This window comes from Bombus affinis, chromosome 8, assembly GCF_024516045.1.
Source record: "Bombus affinis isolate iyBomAffi1 chromosome 8, iyBomAffi1.2, whole genome shotgun sequence".
In the NCBI taxonomy this organism is placed as follows: Eukaryota; Metazoa; Arthropoda; class Insecta; order Hymenoptera; family Apidae; genus Bombus; species Bombus affinis.
This window is the reverse complement of record NC_066351.1, coordinates 11,715,770-11,726,675: the sequence shown is the minus strand read 5'-3', so window position 1 is coordinate 11,726,675 and position 10,906 is coordinate 11,715,770.

The window sequence follows — 10,906 nt, the reverse complement described above, 5'->3', positions numbered from 1 at the left end:
GGTATGCGATAAAAAGGAAATGGAAAAAAAGAAACGTGGGGTCCGCGCGAACACGACGAGGAAGGAGAGGAAGGGAAGAAGAGCGTCGATGGAAAGGAGTAACGAAGGGTGAAACCTTGGAGATCGAAGAGAGGGAGAAGGGCTGCTCGATAAACCGAGACCGGACCGCGATAGCGAGCGCGATGGCCGAAGATTCGCGAGAAAGAGACCACGCAGGACCACGCACTTTCGTTGTCCCTGTGTTCCTGCGTTCGTTATCCCGACACGCTACTGCGAGCCAAAGAAGAGATGGACAGAATCTGATGATTCCACCTCCGTTCAAGCCCGACGAGGAGCTGTCAGGGAGATCGGTCTGTCTATGATGAACTCGGTGCGCAGTGCGCGGCTACGGGGGCCCTCCTCGCCCTCCCATAGGGAGAGAAAGGAGAGATAGGGAGCGGTAGGCACGAAGAAACCAACTACCCCCCCACCATAACCACCACCATCTAGACACGACCACCACTACCGTCGGCCACCACCCTGAGATTCAAACCGAGAGACGAGGACGCACGATCGCAAGTGAAACTACCAACGGAGATGGAAAGACGCGCGAGACCGAGGGACCATCGACAGAGACGAACCGAGACGGAGCGCAGAACGAACCAGAGATGGACGGAGAACCTGAGAAAGAAATAGAATGAGATGGTCAAACGGAGGAGAGCCCGTAGGCTGCTTCTGCATCTCCCTCTCTTTCCTCCCACTTTCGACCATCTTTTTCCCTCCGACTCTCTTTACGTCTCTCTTCTCTCTTCGTTCCTCTTCCTCCCACTGCCCTCTCTCTTGCCCTCTTTCCCTCTTTCTCGAACGATTGCCTGAAAACGCCTCTTCGCGGACCAACAGGTATTTCGCGTCGACGATCCGATTGTTTTACACCTTGCCACTTCCTCTCTTTCTCACACCGCCGCCACATCCGTGAAACATTGTTGGTTCGCGAAATCGATCGTTAAAGTCGTTCCTTCGCGATGATGATTCACAACCGTGTCCGCTGCGACGATTCATCTGCGAACATTCGTTGGAAATTACGCGCGCTCCAACGACCGAACGCCACACTTCTGTTCCTCCTTTGCCAAGAGGAAGGAAGAAGAAGGAGAAAGAGCGGAAGATAAGACGGAAGGAAGGAAGGAAGGAAAGAAGAAAGGGAGGTTGCCCTTGATCACGTGGCAGGAAAAGTAGGAGGAGCGAACTTCCCCTACCTGGCATCCCTTCGAGGATGCTCAATCGGCATAATTGAGGTTTATCTCGTTCCCCGACTCCGCTTTCCGCCTACTCAACCCTACCGTTTGTTTCCCTCCCGTTCTTCGCTCGTTTCCGTGCATATTCTGTTACGCGCGCGCACATTTCGCTGAATCGCGCGCAGGGGTTGCGCCGTTTCTTCGTCGCTAAAATACTTCTAGTTACTTCCTCGACGGAAGCGAAATCCGCTCGTGCATCGCCCGTGCACCCCGTATCCAAATGAAAGGAAATTAACGACGCGCGGACTCCTACGTTTCACCTACTTTTACCGGTTCGGCTGGCCATCGCGTCTCTTCTTCGTTCGCAGGCAATCGTTCGCAGCCAATTAGCCAGGCTTTCGATAGAACGGTCGACGAACGAACATTCGTCTCGGTTTCGCGATTACAAGGGATGAAGTGAGGGAACTCTCGACTCCCCCTTGGATCCACGTTTCCGTTCCCCTCCGTTCCACCTTTGACCAGTCCTTTGTCCTTTTTCCTCTATCGTTCCTTCGGTTCGATCGTGTCAGTCGAAGAGCAGATTTCACGGACGTGGTCGCTGAGCTGGCAATTAGTCGCAACGACCCCGTTCACGTTGCTCCGGCATAGTTACCCCAACGTGCCACGTGGTCGAAGATCAAACGACATCCTGAATCAAAGCGTACTCGGTCGGGGTCTCCAGAGGATCGCCAGAAACGCGGATCGAAACGCATGGAACTCGTTTGACGATGCTCGTGCCGCGATTTACCTCTGTCTAATTAGAATTCATGTTCGTCCGCGATAAACGGGAACGCGCCGCTTCGCGATCGAACGAGAAACGAGAAACGTCGGCGAGCGTGAACCTCTCTAGCTATCGTATCGGTTTTCCTGTTTTATCTCGTACGGTACTCTGCCGTTTGTTCGCTCGTCATTCGTCCGCCTAAGAAGATAACGGTGATTCAACGAAACTCGCGCGATTCCGCGCGTCACGATAGTCTTTAGCCGTAGCGAGTTAGAAGCCACGGCGGAGATCGGACGTCTCGTTCGATCTTGCGAGAATCGGAATCGTAGTTGAGGGAAAAGGAAAGTCCGTCTCGAATGCCTCGTTCGCTCGAGGGCAACTCGACGTTCTCCGAGTAAATGAATTTCGTAGTCGAGGCAGTCGCGCACTTCTCGGCAAGCGATATCGTTAAAAAGTGTTTGTCGGAGCACGCGGGCCGATGCGCGATCCGATTTTTTTTGTTCTTGCACGCAAGAGCCAACGACCACGTTCCATTCGTTTGGTAGTGGACGCTCATTGCCGAGCCAGGTACCTCACTGCGATAAGATCGTTCGTGCTTCCAGAGGAGTTTCTCCTCCTTCTCCGTTCCTCCGCTTTCGTTGACTTCTCTCTTTCTTCTTGAATCGTTCTCCCTCTCCTTTTCAACATGTACCCTCTGTCATCCTATCTGGGTGCATTACTTATCGGACTATCGAGTGTCCTGACCATGATCTTGGCACGCGAGCGGCGATACCATCGAACCACTCGATCATCCTATCGCCGTGCAATGCGCCCTGGTGCACTGCTGCTCGGAAGCCTAATTGGCCGGCGTTCAAAAAGGGGTACAAACCCTCTGTCACTTTCTCTCTCTGCCCCGCGTTCTTCCTTCCTCTTTCTTTTTCTTCTGTTTTTCTCCCTATTTAACTTGGCTCTCTCGTTGCTCCGCTTTGCGCAAGAACGCGTCTATTTATGAGTTTCGTCGTATTTGATCTCACGTACGTTGGGTACTACGATTCGAGCGTAACGTTGGCGGAAAGAAAACTACCGTCTGGTCGAGCGTCGTTCGCGTGTCACGCTCTCGCTCGTGTCAGCCCCTTGGAGGTATGAAAATCCCGATAAACGAATTATCTGTCACCGCGAAGGGTATCACGTACTTATCTCGCTTTCTTTCTCAACAGTCTCGCGCGTCTAGTTCGACTGGTCGACCTGCTCTCTGTTGTAATTAGTTTCCCCCCTTTCGACCGATTTTACAAACGCGGTCCGGTTGATTCGTCAGAGACGCGATTCGCTTCGCTTTTCGTGCCAGAAAAACGATCACGTTTCGAGCGTGATAATCGATCGATTCCCGCACGGCGTGTCACGACTCGTTTCCACGAGACGAGACAAGGCCCAGGTCTTTTTCGATTCTCGATTGATTGAGACGTCGGTCGGTTAACCGAGCGAGAAATCCCTAACGAGAAGCGCGGAGAAAGCCGCGCGACTTATCGTTTTGCCATCACGAGCCGACGATCGCGCCAACTATAAACGGCGCGTTCATTGTTCGCTATGGATCGGTTCGAAACGAGAGCGTAGCCGGACCCGATTAAAAGATACGCCGTGTCGGCGCGAGAGAAGCCTAGCAATTCCAGCGATCCGCTCACCATGGAAACGGTGGAAGCTGTGGGAGCCGAGACAGAGAACTGTCCGGAATGTTTTAATAATATGCATTCCTGCCGGGTGAACGCCGAAAGCTTCTCGGGGGTTGCATTGTACCCTTCGTAGCCTGCTTTACAATAACTATGATATAATTAACCAGCTATTTTTCTCGGCCGAAAGAATGCGTGTTTGTCGAACAACCACGACAATGATTCGAGCGTAGGTTTGTAAAGGTAACGCGATACATTTATGGAAGCGATATTAAAAAGGGAAGAAGAATAAGAGGAGGGAGAGACAGAGAAAGAGAGGAAAAGAGAGAGAGAGAGAGAGAGCAGGTCGAAAAGGAACACGGTAGAAGGAAAGTCGAACTCGTCTGAACGCCCTACTTCCTATTGCGTTTAGTTTCGTAAGGACGAACATTGTGCGCTTTGACGAACGCATCCGAGGACGAATTTACTGGATGCTCGACCGGCCCCGTCATTAAGTATTATGTCGTAGAACGGTGCGTCAAGTGAGCGCAACACCCACGTTCCATAGAAGAAAGAAGAGAGAAAGGTGCGTGCACGTCGTCGTCACGCCCCCATCCTTTTAACGAGCTCGTTGCCTTGTTCTTTGCGATTATTTCGGTACGGAGCGTACCGTGGAGGAACGCGTACGATGAAAAGGTACGTCCGCAGTGGTGCGGGGAACCGACCGGAAAAGAATCGAAGACGTGTTCCCGGGGAGAGCGAAGCGGCGCGGCGCGTCCACCGTCCCGGGAACGAACGATTTCGTTCGATCGCGACTCCTCGTTTGACCCAGATTCCCGCGCTACTCCATTCGCTGGAGTGGATCGTGGACTCGAGAACCGGTAGGAATGGGTTTCGCGATCACGATCTCGGACGAAGGCGCGTAAAACGGCCGACGTGAAAGGGCAGCCCATTCATTCGAGTACGAAACGCGTCGTTGAACGGCTGTCGATCGAGAGACGTTCTTCTTTCTTCGGAAACGATGCGTGCCGAACAGGGACGGGAGGATCGTCCAGCCCCCGAAGAAAGGATCTTCTCGGTATTTTTCGCTGGCGCGATTTCGAAGCTATTGCAGGATGAGCAGCAGCGCCAGTCAAAAAGATATCCATTTCAAAATGGTAACGTTCGATCGCATGATCGACCAAGAGATACCGAACGCGGATGATCGGCTATCGTTTCTGTTAAAAGCCACTTGTTGAAGTGCGTTCGAGCATGATCGATTTGCCGGCTAAAAGTAGCTCCCGGATAATCTGCTTTCGAGGATCATAGGCGTTCCAACTGTTTATTATTCGCCAGTACGAGTCTGTGCTTGCTCGCATCTCGCTGAAAAACTCGAAAAGAACTCGTTTGTTCCCTGTGCTCTCGTGCGTATCCAGACGCACGCATCTGTAAAATGTCCCGACACTTCAAAGAAGTTTTACCCAAGCAGCAACTAGAAAATACGGCAACTATCGGCATCGGTTTTCCAACCTTTCGCAAAACGTTGCCCGGTGTTGCCTCTTTTGCACCGGCATGTCTCGCGGACAATGCCGCTTTCGATACGGAACAGAGTACCTCGTTGTGGCCGGCTACGTCCGGAGGCCGATACACGTCGATCCAGCGTAGTGACTTAAGAGGATAAGAGGATCTCGACGAGAAGAGATCGCTTCCGAGTTTCCCATTGTTCTCGTCGTTTGTATCTCGGTCTGGACGCGCGTAACGAGCTACGTTCCATTCGATGGATGTTTTTCGCACAAAGCGATCCTTGATTATCGACGAACGCGAAGGAATTTTCAAAGTGGCCGATAAACGACAATGTATGCGAAGAAAGGCGATGGATCGGACGAGGTTCGAGCATTTCAGCGGAGGTAGTCGGAGGGATAGGAAATGGCGTAGCTGAAAATAAGGAGCATCCACGGATGAGGAATGGTAGCCAGAGTGATCGAGGGAAGGCCAGAGAGGCGATGGGCCACCATGCTCGCCTATTATGGCAAAGGAGCCATGGGGATTCGAAGAGTGGCCCTCGACCAACGGCAATTCGAATAAATAAAGAGGGAAAATAAGATATATGCGCGTGGGTGTGGCGGCAGGCGGGACCCAGGCTCATTGCCACCTCCGAAGCTGTCGGATCTCACACTCCCTGTAGATGCGGAGCTATCTTGCCATGCATATATATCTACGTATGTATGTATGTATACATGTATATAGCTCCGGCTCGGTCCTATAGATCGGACAGTTTCCTTCCTTCTCTACCTATTCAGTGAGTCGGCGATTCTTGTCTTTCGATTACCGCTTCGTGACTACAGATTACTCTTTCGTCGATTATATCATATTATTTCCTGGTCGTTTTATCGAAGTTTCAATTAGGAGGGCGACGGCCAAAGGGATACGTGTATAATTTGAATTAGAACGATGAGAATCGGTGATACAAGCGTGTCCCAAGATCGAGCAGGAGGAAGCCTAATCGTCGATGTTCTACTCGCAGCCAGATCCGATTAGGATCTCGACACCCACGCCGAGATCGTCGAAGAAACGCGTTCCTTTCCTTTAACCCTACTCTCCCTCCGCCCCACTTGTTCCCTTTGAATCCCGTTGTTTCTCTTAGTATCTGTAGCGTTGTCTGCATTTAGTTGGTATGTTAAATACGCAACGAAGGGGTACGCAAGAGGTTTCAAAGGAACGTCGAGTAAAACGGAAGGAAGGGGGACCGATAAAACGAGTTTATTGGCTCGTTTGTTCTGGAAGGTGGCGGTTTCTTTGTCGCGACTAGTAACGATCGTTTTACTACCGGTTTCAACGATTAGGGCTATCGTGACGTTTCGCGAATAAAGAGAAAAAAGTAAAGAGAGTCGGCGAATGATTTACCGGTCGTAAACGATCGTAATCAACCCGAGCCCCGGCTTCGAGCCGGTGTATCGACTACTTCGTGGTGTCCGAGAATTACAAAGAGAAATATATTAGTTAATATAATATAGATACTTTATATTTGGCTGGACGACGCGACGATGCAGCGTTTGGCCGGAGATCCCAGTGATTCGTGTTTTTATGCCGCTATCGTGGAAGATCGGGAAAGGCGAACGTCAGCGACTGGGTAAGGGAAGGTGAACGCGAACGCGAACACGGTACACGAGACTCGCGTCGGAAGACGGGGGTATCCCTTTCTCTGCGTGAACCTTTTTCGATTCGCGACCAGCCGCGAAGACAAGCTGATGAAAATTGATCGAACAAAGAAGTGTTAATTGCGTTATTACGGGCCGAACGGCTTATCGAGCCTTCACCCGTCTACCGAAACGATCGCGATCTTATCGGTTCTCGTCGACCATTGTACGGTTATTAAATACGATGATGCGGCTCTATTATCCGAGCGCCGTTCGATGCGATCGGTGAGAGTCGATCGGATCGTAGTCAGTGCCACGAAAGATCGAGAGGAGTATCAAAGTGGCGCGCGGTAGGTCCGTCGTCTCGCCCTACCGTGATTTCATCGCGGACAGATTTCTGTTGCCGGTTAATCCGTTATTCAAAGTATCAACGTTGAAACGCCACGGCGGTTCGCCGAGTGACGCGTAACGTTGTAATAGCCGATCGCTGGCTGCTTATCGCGAGACGCGTGTTCATCTCTGCGAGTCGTAAACAGCACGAGTCGTTGTTCCTGTTTCGCGATTTCAGCGAATCGGACGCAAGACCACCCGCCGATCTACGTGGACAACCAGACTTACGCGTTTCTTCGCAGGCCGCTCGCTGTCGATCGAGATTCACGATTTCTCGATCGACGTTCCAACCACCCGTTGAGTCCCAGGGGACTCGTCTCAGGATTTATCGCGATCCATTCGTTGCACTTGCATCGATTACAACGATATAACGTAGGTTTTACGCGAATCGGCCTGCATGCGCGATTTCTTCTCGAACCTTGTCGTTTCTTTTCGTTTTCTTTTTTTTTTTTTGTCGCGTCTCGTTAAACGCATTCCTTCGTATTTTTTCGCCGTCCATTATCGAACCTCGCGTCAAAGTTACGCGCATTAGCTATCGAAAATTTAGACGCTGAGTCGATCGCGCCTCTGCAAAACGTTGTTGCTTTCTCGTCACGCGGCGGTTTATTCTAGATGAAAGGGTTGGTCGGAAGTCGCGTCGTTCGAACGTTCGCGCGCAGACTAATCGATACTTAATCGTGAGGCGCTCTCGAACTCACGTACACGTACACGTGCGTGCAGCACGTGCGAGAAACACGTGTCACGTGCTTGCGACGGCCAGTGAGCACACACGGGGAATACCTATACGTACGCGCGAGCACACGCTCGATCCGAGAGCCGGTTAATTTCTTTCTAGCTCCCCTTCTCTCTCTTTTCGCCGTCTGTTGCCTGGTACAGGCTTTCGCGAAAGAAGTCAAGAGGGACGAGAAACGAGCAACGTTTATTAACGTTTTGTTTGTACATCTCGATTAGAGCTAATCGATCCTCCGGCAAAATGAGGCATAATATAGAGCCGTGGCGGGCTCATAAATACTCATTTGTGCGGGTAGTCGTTGCTCCGTCTCTCTTCCTCTTGTTCTTCTACTTTGCTTTGGCTTTCGCTGTCCAGCGACGTTTTCACCACCGCCCAAGTCGACATCGTTACGCTTATACGGGTGGCAGATTCGGATATATGAATTTGTGTACATAATTAATGAGCGATTTTACCTCGTAACTATATTTATCGCTGGCTCTCGCAGCAGCTGCCGGGACAGGAGGATTTAATGCGCGATATCTCGTACCTAAGTCGACGAATGACGAACGATACCTGTTATACGGGACGATATCGAACGTACGGATTAGTTTTACAAACTGGCATAGCGTTTGTCGGTGCCCGTGACGGAGAAAGGAAAAGAAGGAACGGAGACGGCGCGCGTTAAGCGTTGCCGAGTATCTAAATCAAAGCGAGTTTCGTTCGTTTGTTCCGACGCGTACGACGCACGCCACGATGTCACGATAATTGAGCGGTGCTGTGCAGATTTTCTATTTCGCCATGCATCGGGTATGTTGCGGCAAATCGATTGCCCGCGAATCGGACCAATTTGCGATTCGTTGCGGCCACGACGTTTGACCCTTTCCCACGCTACCACCTTCTAGATGAGCAAGAAAGTACGTTTCCAAGTTTCTACTTATCGCGGGTAATGACGTCGTGACTGCGGAAAGCTGACTAATAGGTGCAGAATGGGCGTCCCTTCAAGGGGAACGTTCTTCCCTGAAAGATTACGGAGGAATTCGATAACTCAATCTTCTCTCGGCTAGAGGTCGCAAAACAGCCGAATCATAGATTCGAAGAGAAAAAACAAAGAGACGAAAGCAAGCACCTATGACGAAGCTGTTCTCGCGCGAGATCGCTCGAACGTTGCGTGTAATGCAACCTTAAAGCTCACAATGAGTTGGCCACCTACGGGTATGCAGTCGTAAAAGATGTTTCTCATTGTCTCCCGTCCTGTGGGAACCAATTTTCGTCAAAATCCAGCGAGATAAAGGATTTCATGAATGAAGCCGATCCCCACGGATCCTTTCTATTTTTCTCTTGCTTTCTCTCTGTTATTCCCCTGGATCTTCTCCTTGTATCGCCTATTTTCTCTTTCACCAGCGTTGCGGCTTCCTCGGAACATCTAACGATCGTTTCTAAAGGTGGAGCTTTCTCTCCCCGTCTCTTCTTTTCCCCGCCCTCTATCCTCTCTCTCTTTCTCTCTCTCTCGCTTCCTCGCTTGCTCGATCACTCTTTTTTCTCCATCCGCTGAACCAGCATTATCTTATAATCGACCGAATGATTCTTCTGTCCGCTAGAATGGCACGACCTGCTGAGCGCACGTTTCACTTTTAATATCTGTGCCCGTGAGAATGAATCCGACCAATTTAACGACTACTTATTCTCGGACGTGGTCTCTCGTCAACGAGCGAGAGACCTTCCTTTCTTCCGCGTGCGGGTTCCCGACGACGACGCCTCAACGTTCGACGCGTGGTCCAGAAGCAATTCCAGAAGCGAGTGCATGTTAGAAATTTGGCGAGGAAGGCTAATGACGACACAGGGAGACAGGGGCGCACGGTCACCGTATTCCGGCGCTCCGTACCGAACAATTCATTTTTGTATTCGGTTCACCTGATCGCGACGTGTGCGGTCCGTGACGTCATAATTCGGGGCCCCTTCGAGGCGTTCCGCCCCCTTAATGCGGGTTCCGACACCTCTCGACTCCGTGATCCAGCACGCACTTTCCCCTCCGGCCCCCGTCCATCACCCTGCATCCCTTTCCATCCCGATCCACGCCGCTTTTTCTCTCCTTCTTCCCTTTCTCTCCCTTTCGGCCGTTTCTTTCTGTGTTTCAGCAGCGTCGAAGGAAAAGAGGAAGAAGCGAGGAAGGCCGGGAAGGCGGACGATGGCGAAAGAGAGGCGAATCGCGTCTCCTCCCTCCCACCGGCTGGTACTGCCGCAGTCTCGTACCCCTTTTCCCTCCTTGCATCTCGCAGTGACCGAAGATGCCTGGACGGTATATACACCTCGAAGGCGGCCAAGGGGGATATAATGGCTCGGCCGGACTTCACACGATGCCGACCGGTACGTCGGCCCCGAGGATGATACGGACCACGGTCAGAGGGAGAGACGAGGACGAAACAACCGCCGGACCTCCGGGGGAGGACTTTGAATCGCGGAAGGAGCTGCTGCCTCTTCCATCCTTATCCTTCCCCTCGATTCGCTGGAGCTTGGCGACGAATATCGTTCTGCCTGGCAGACTACTCACTCGACTTGGAAGGAATCGAGAGAACGCGAGCACACGGTTGCTCCCGCGAATTAGGAGGGCGCGTCGAGAGCGACGTGTGCGTGTCCCGCGACGGAACGCAAGGCAACCCGAAAATAGATGGAAAGATGGAACGAGGAAAGAAAAGAGAGAAGCGGGAGTGGCTGGAGAAGCTCGAGAGGAAGGAAGATTAGGGTATTCGAAGGCGTCGGAGAGAAGTCGACGGTGGGGCCTCTCGTGCAGAACAGTCGGAGGGTGGGCACCGTTAGCCGGTTTTGTACGAGGAGCCCTCGCCGCTGTCAGCCCGCGGGGGCCTTATTTCAAGACCGTACCGAATCAGGCACGACAATCGCTCTAATATCCACACGAATGCCATGCCTGAGGCCCCCGTGGTTCAACAGGTCCCCTCTACTTCCCTCCGCTGCTCTCCCTTTATACCCTCTATCAACAGCCAAGCCATCTTTACCCACGAGTAAGAGATCTCCCTTGTCTTCCTCCTTTTCTTCTGCCTTCTCTTCCTTCACCTCCTTCTCCTCCTTTCCTTCTTTCT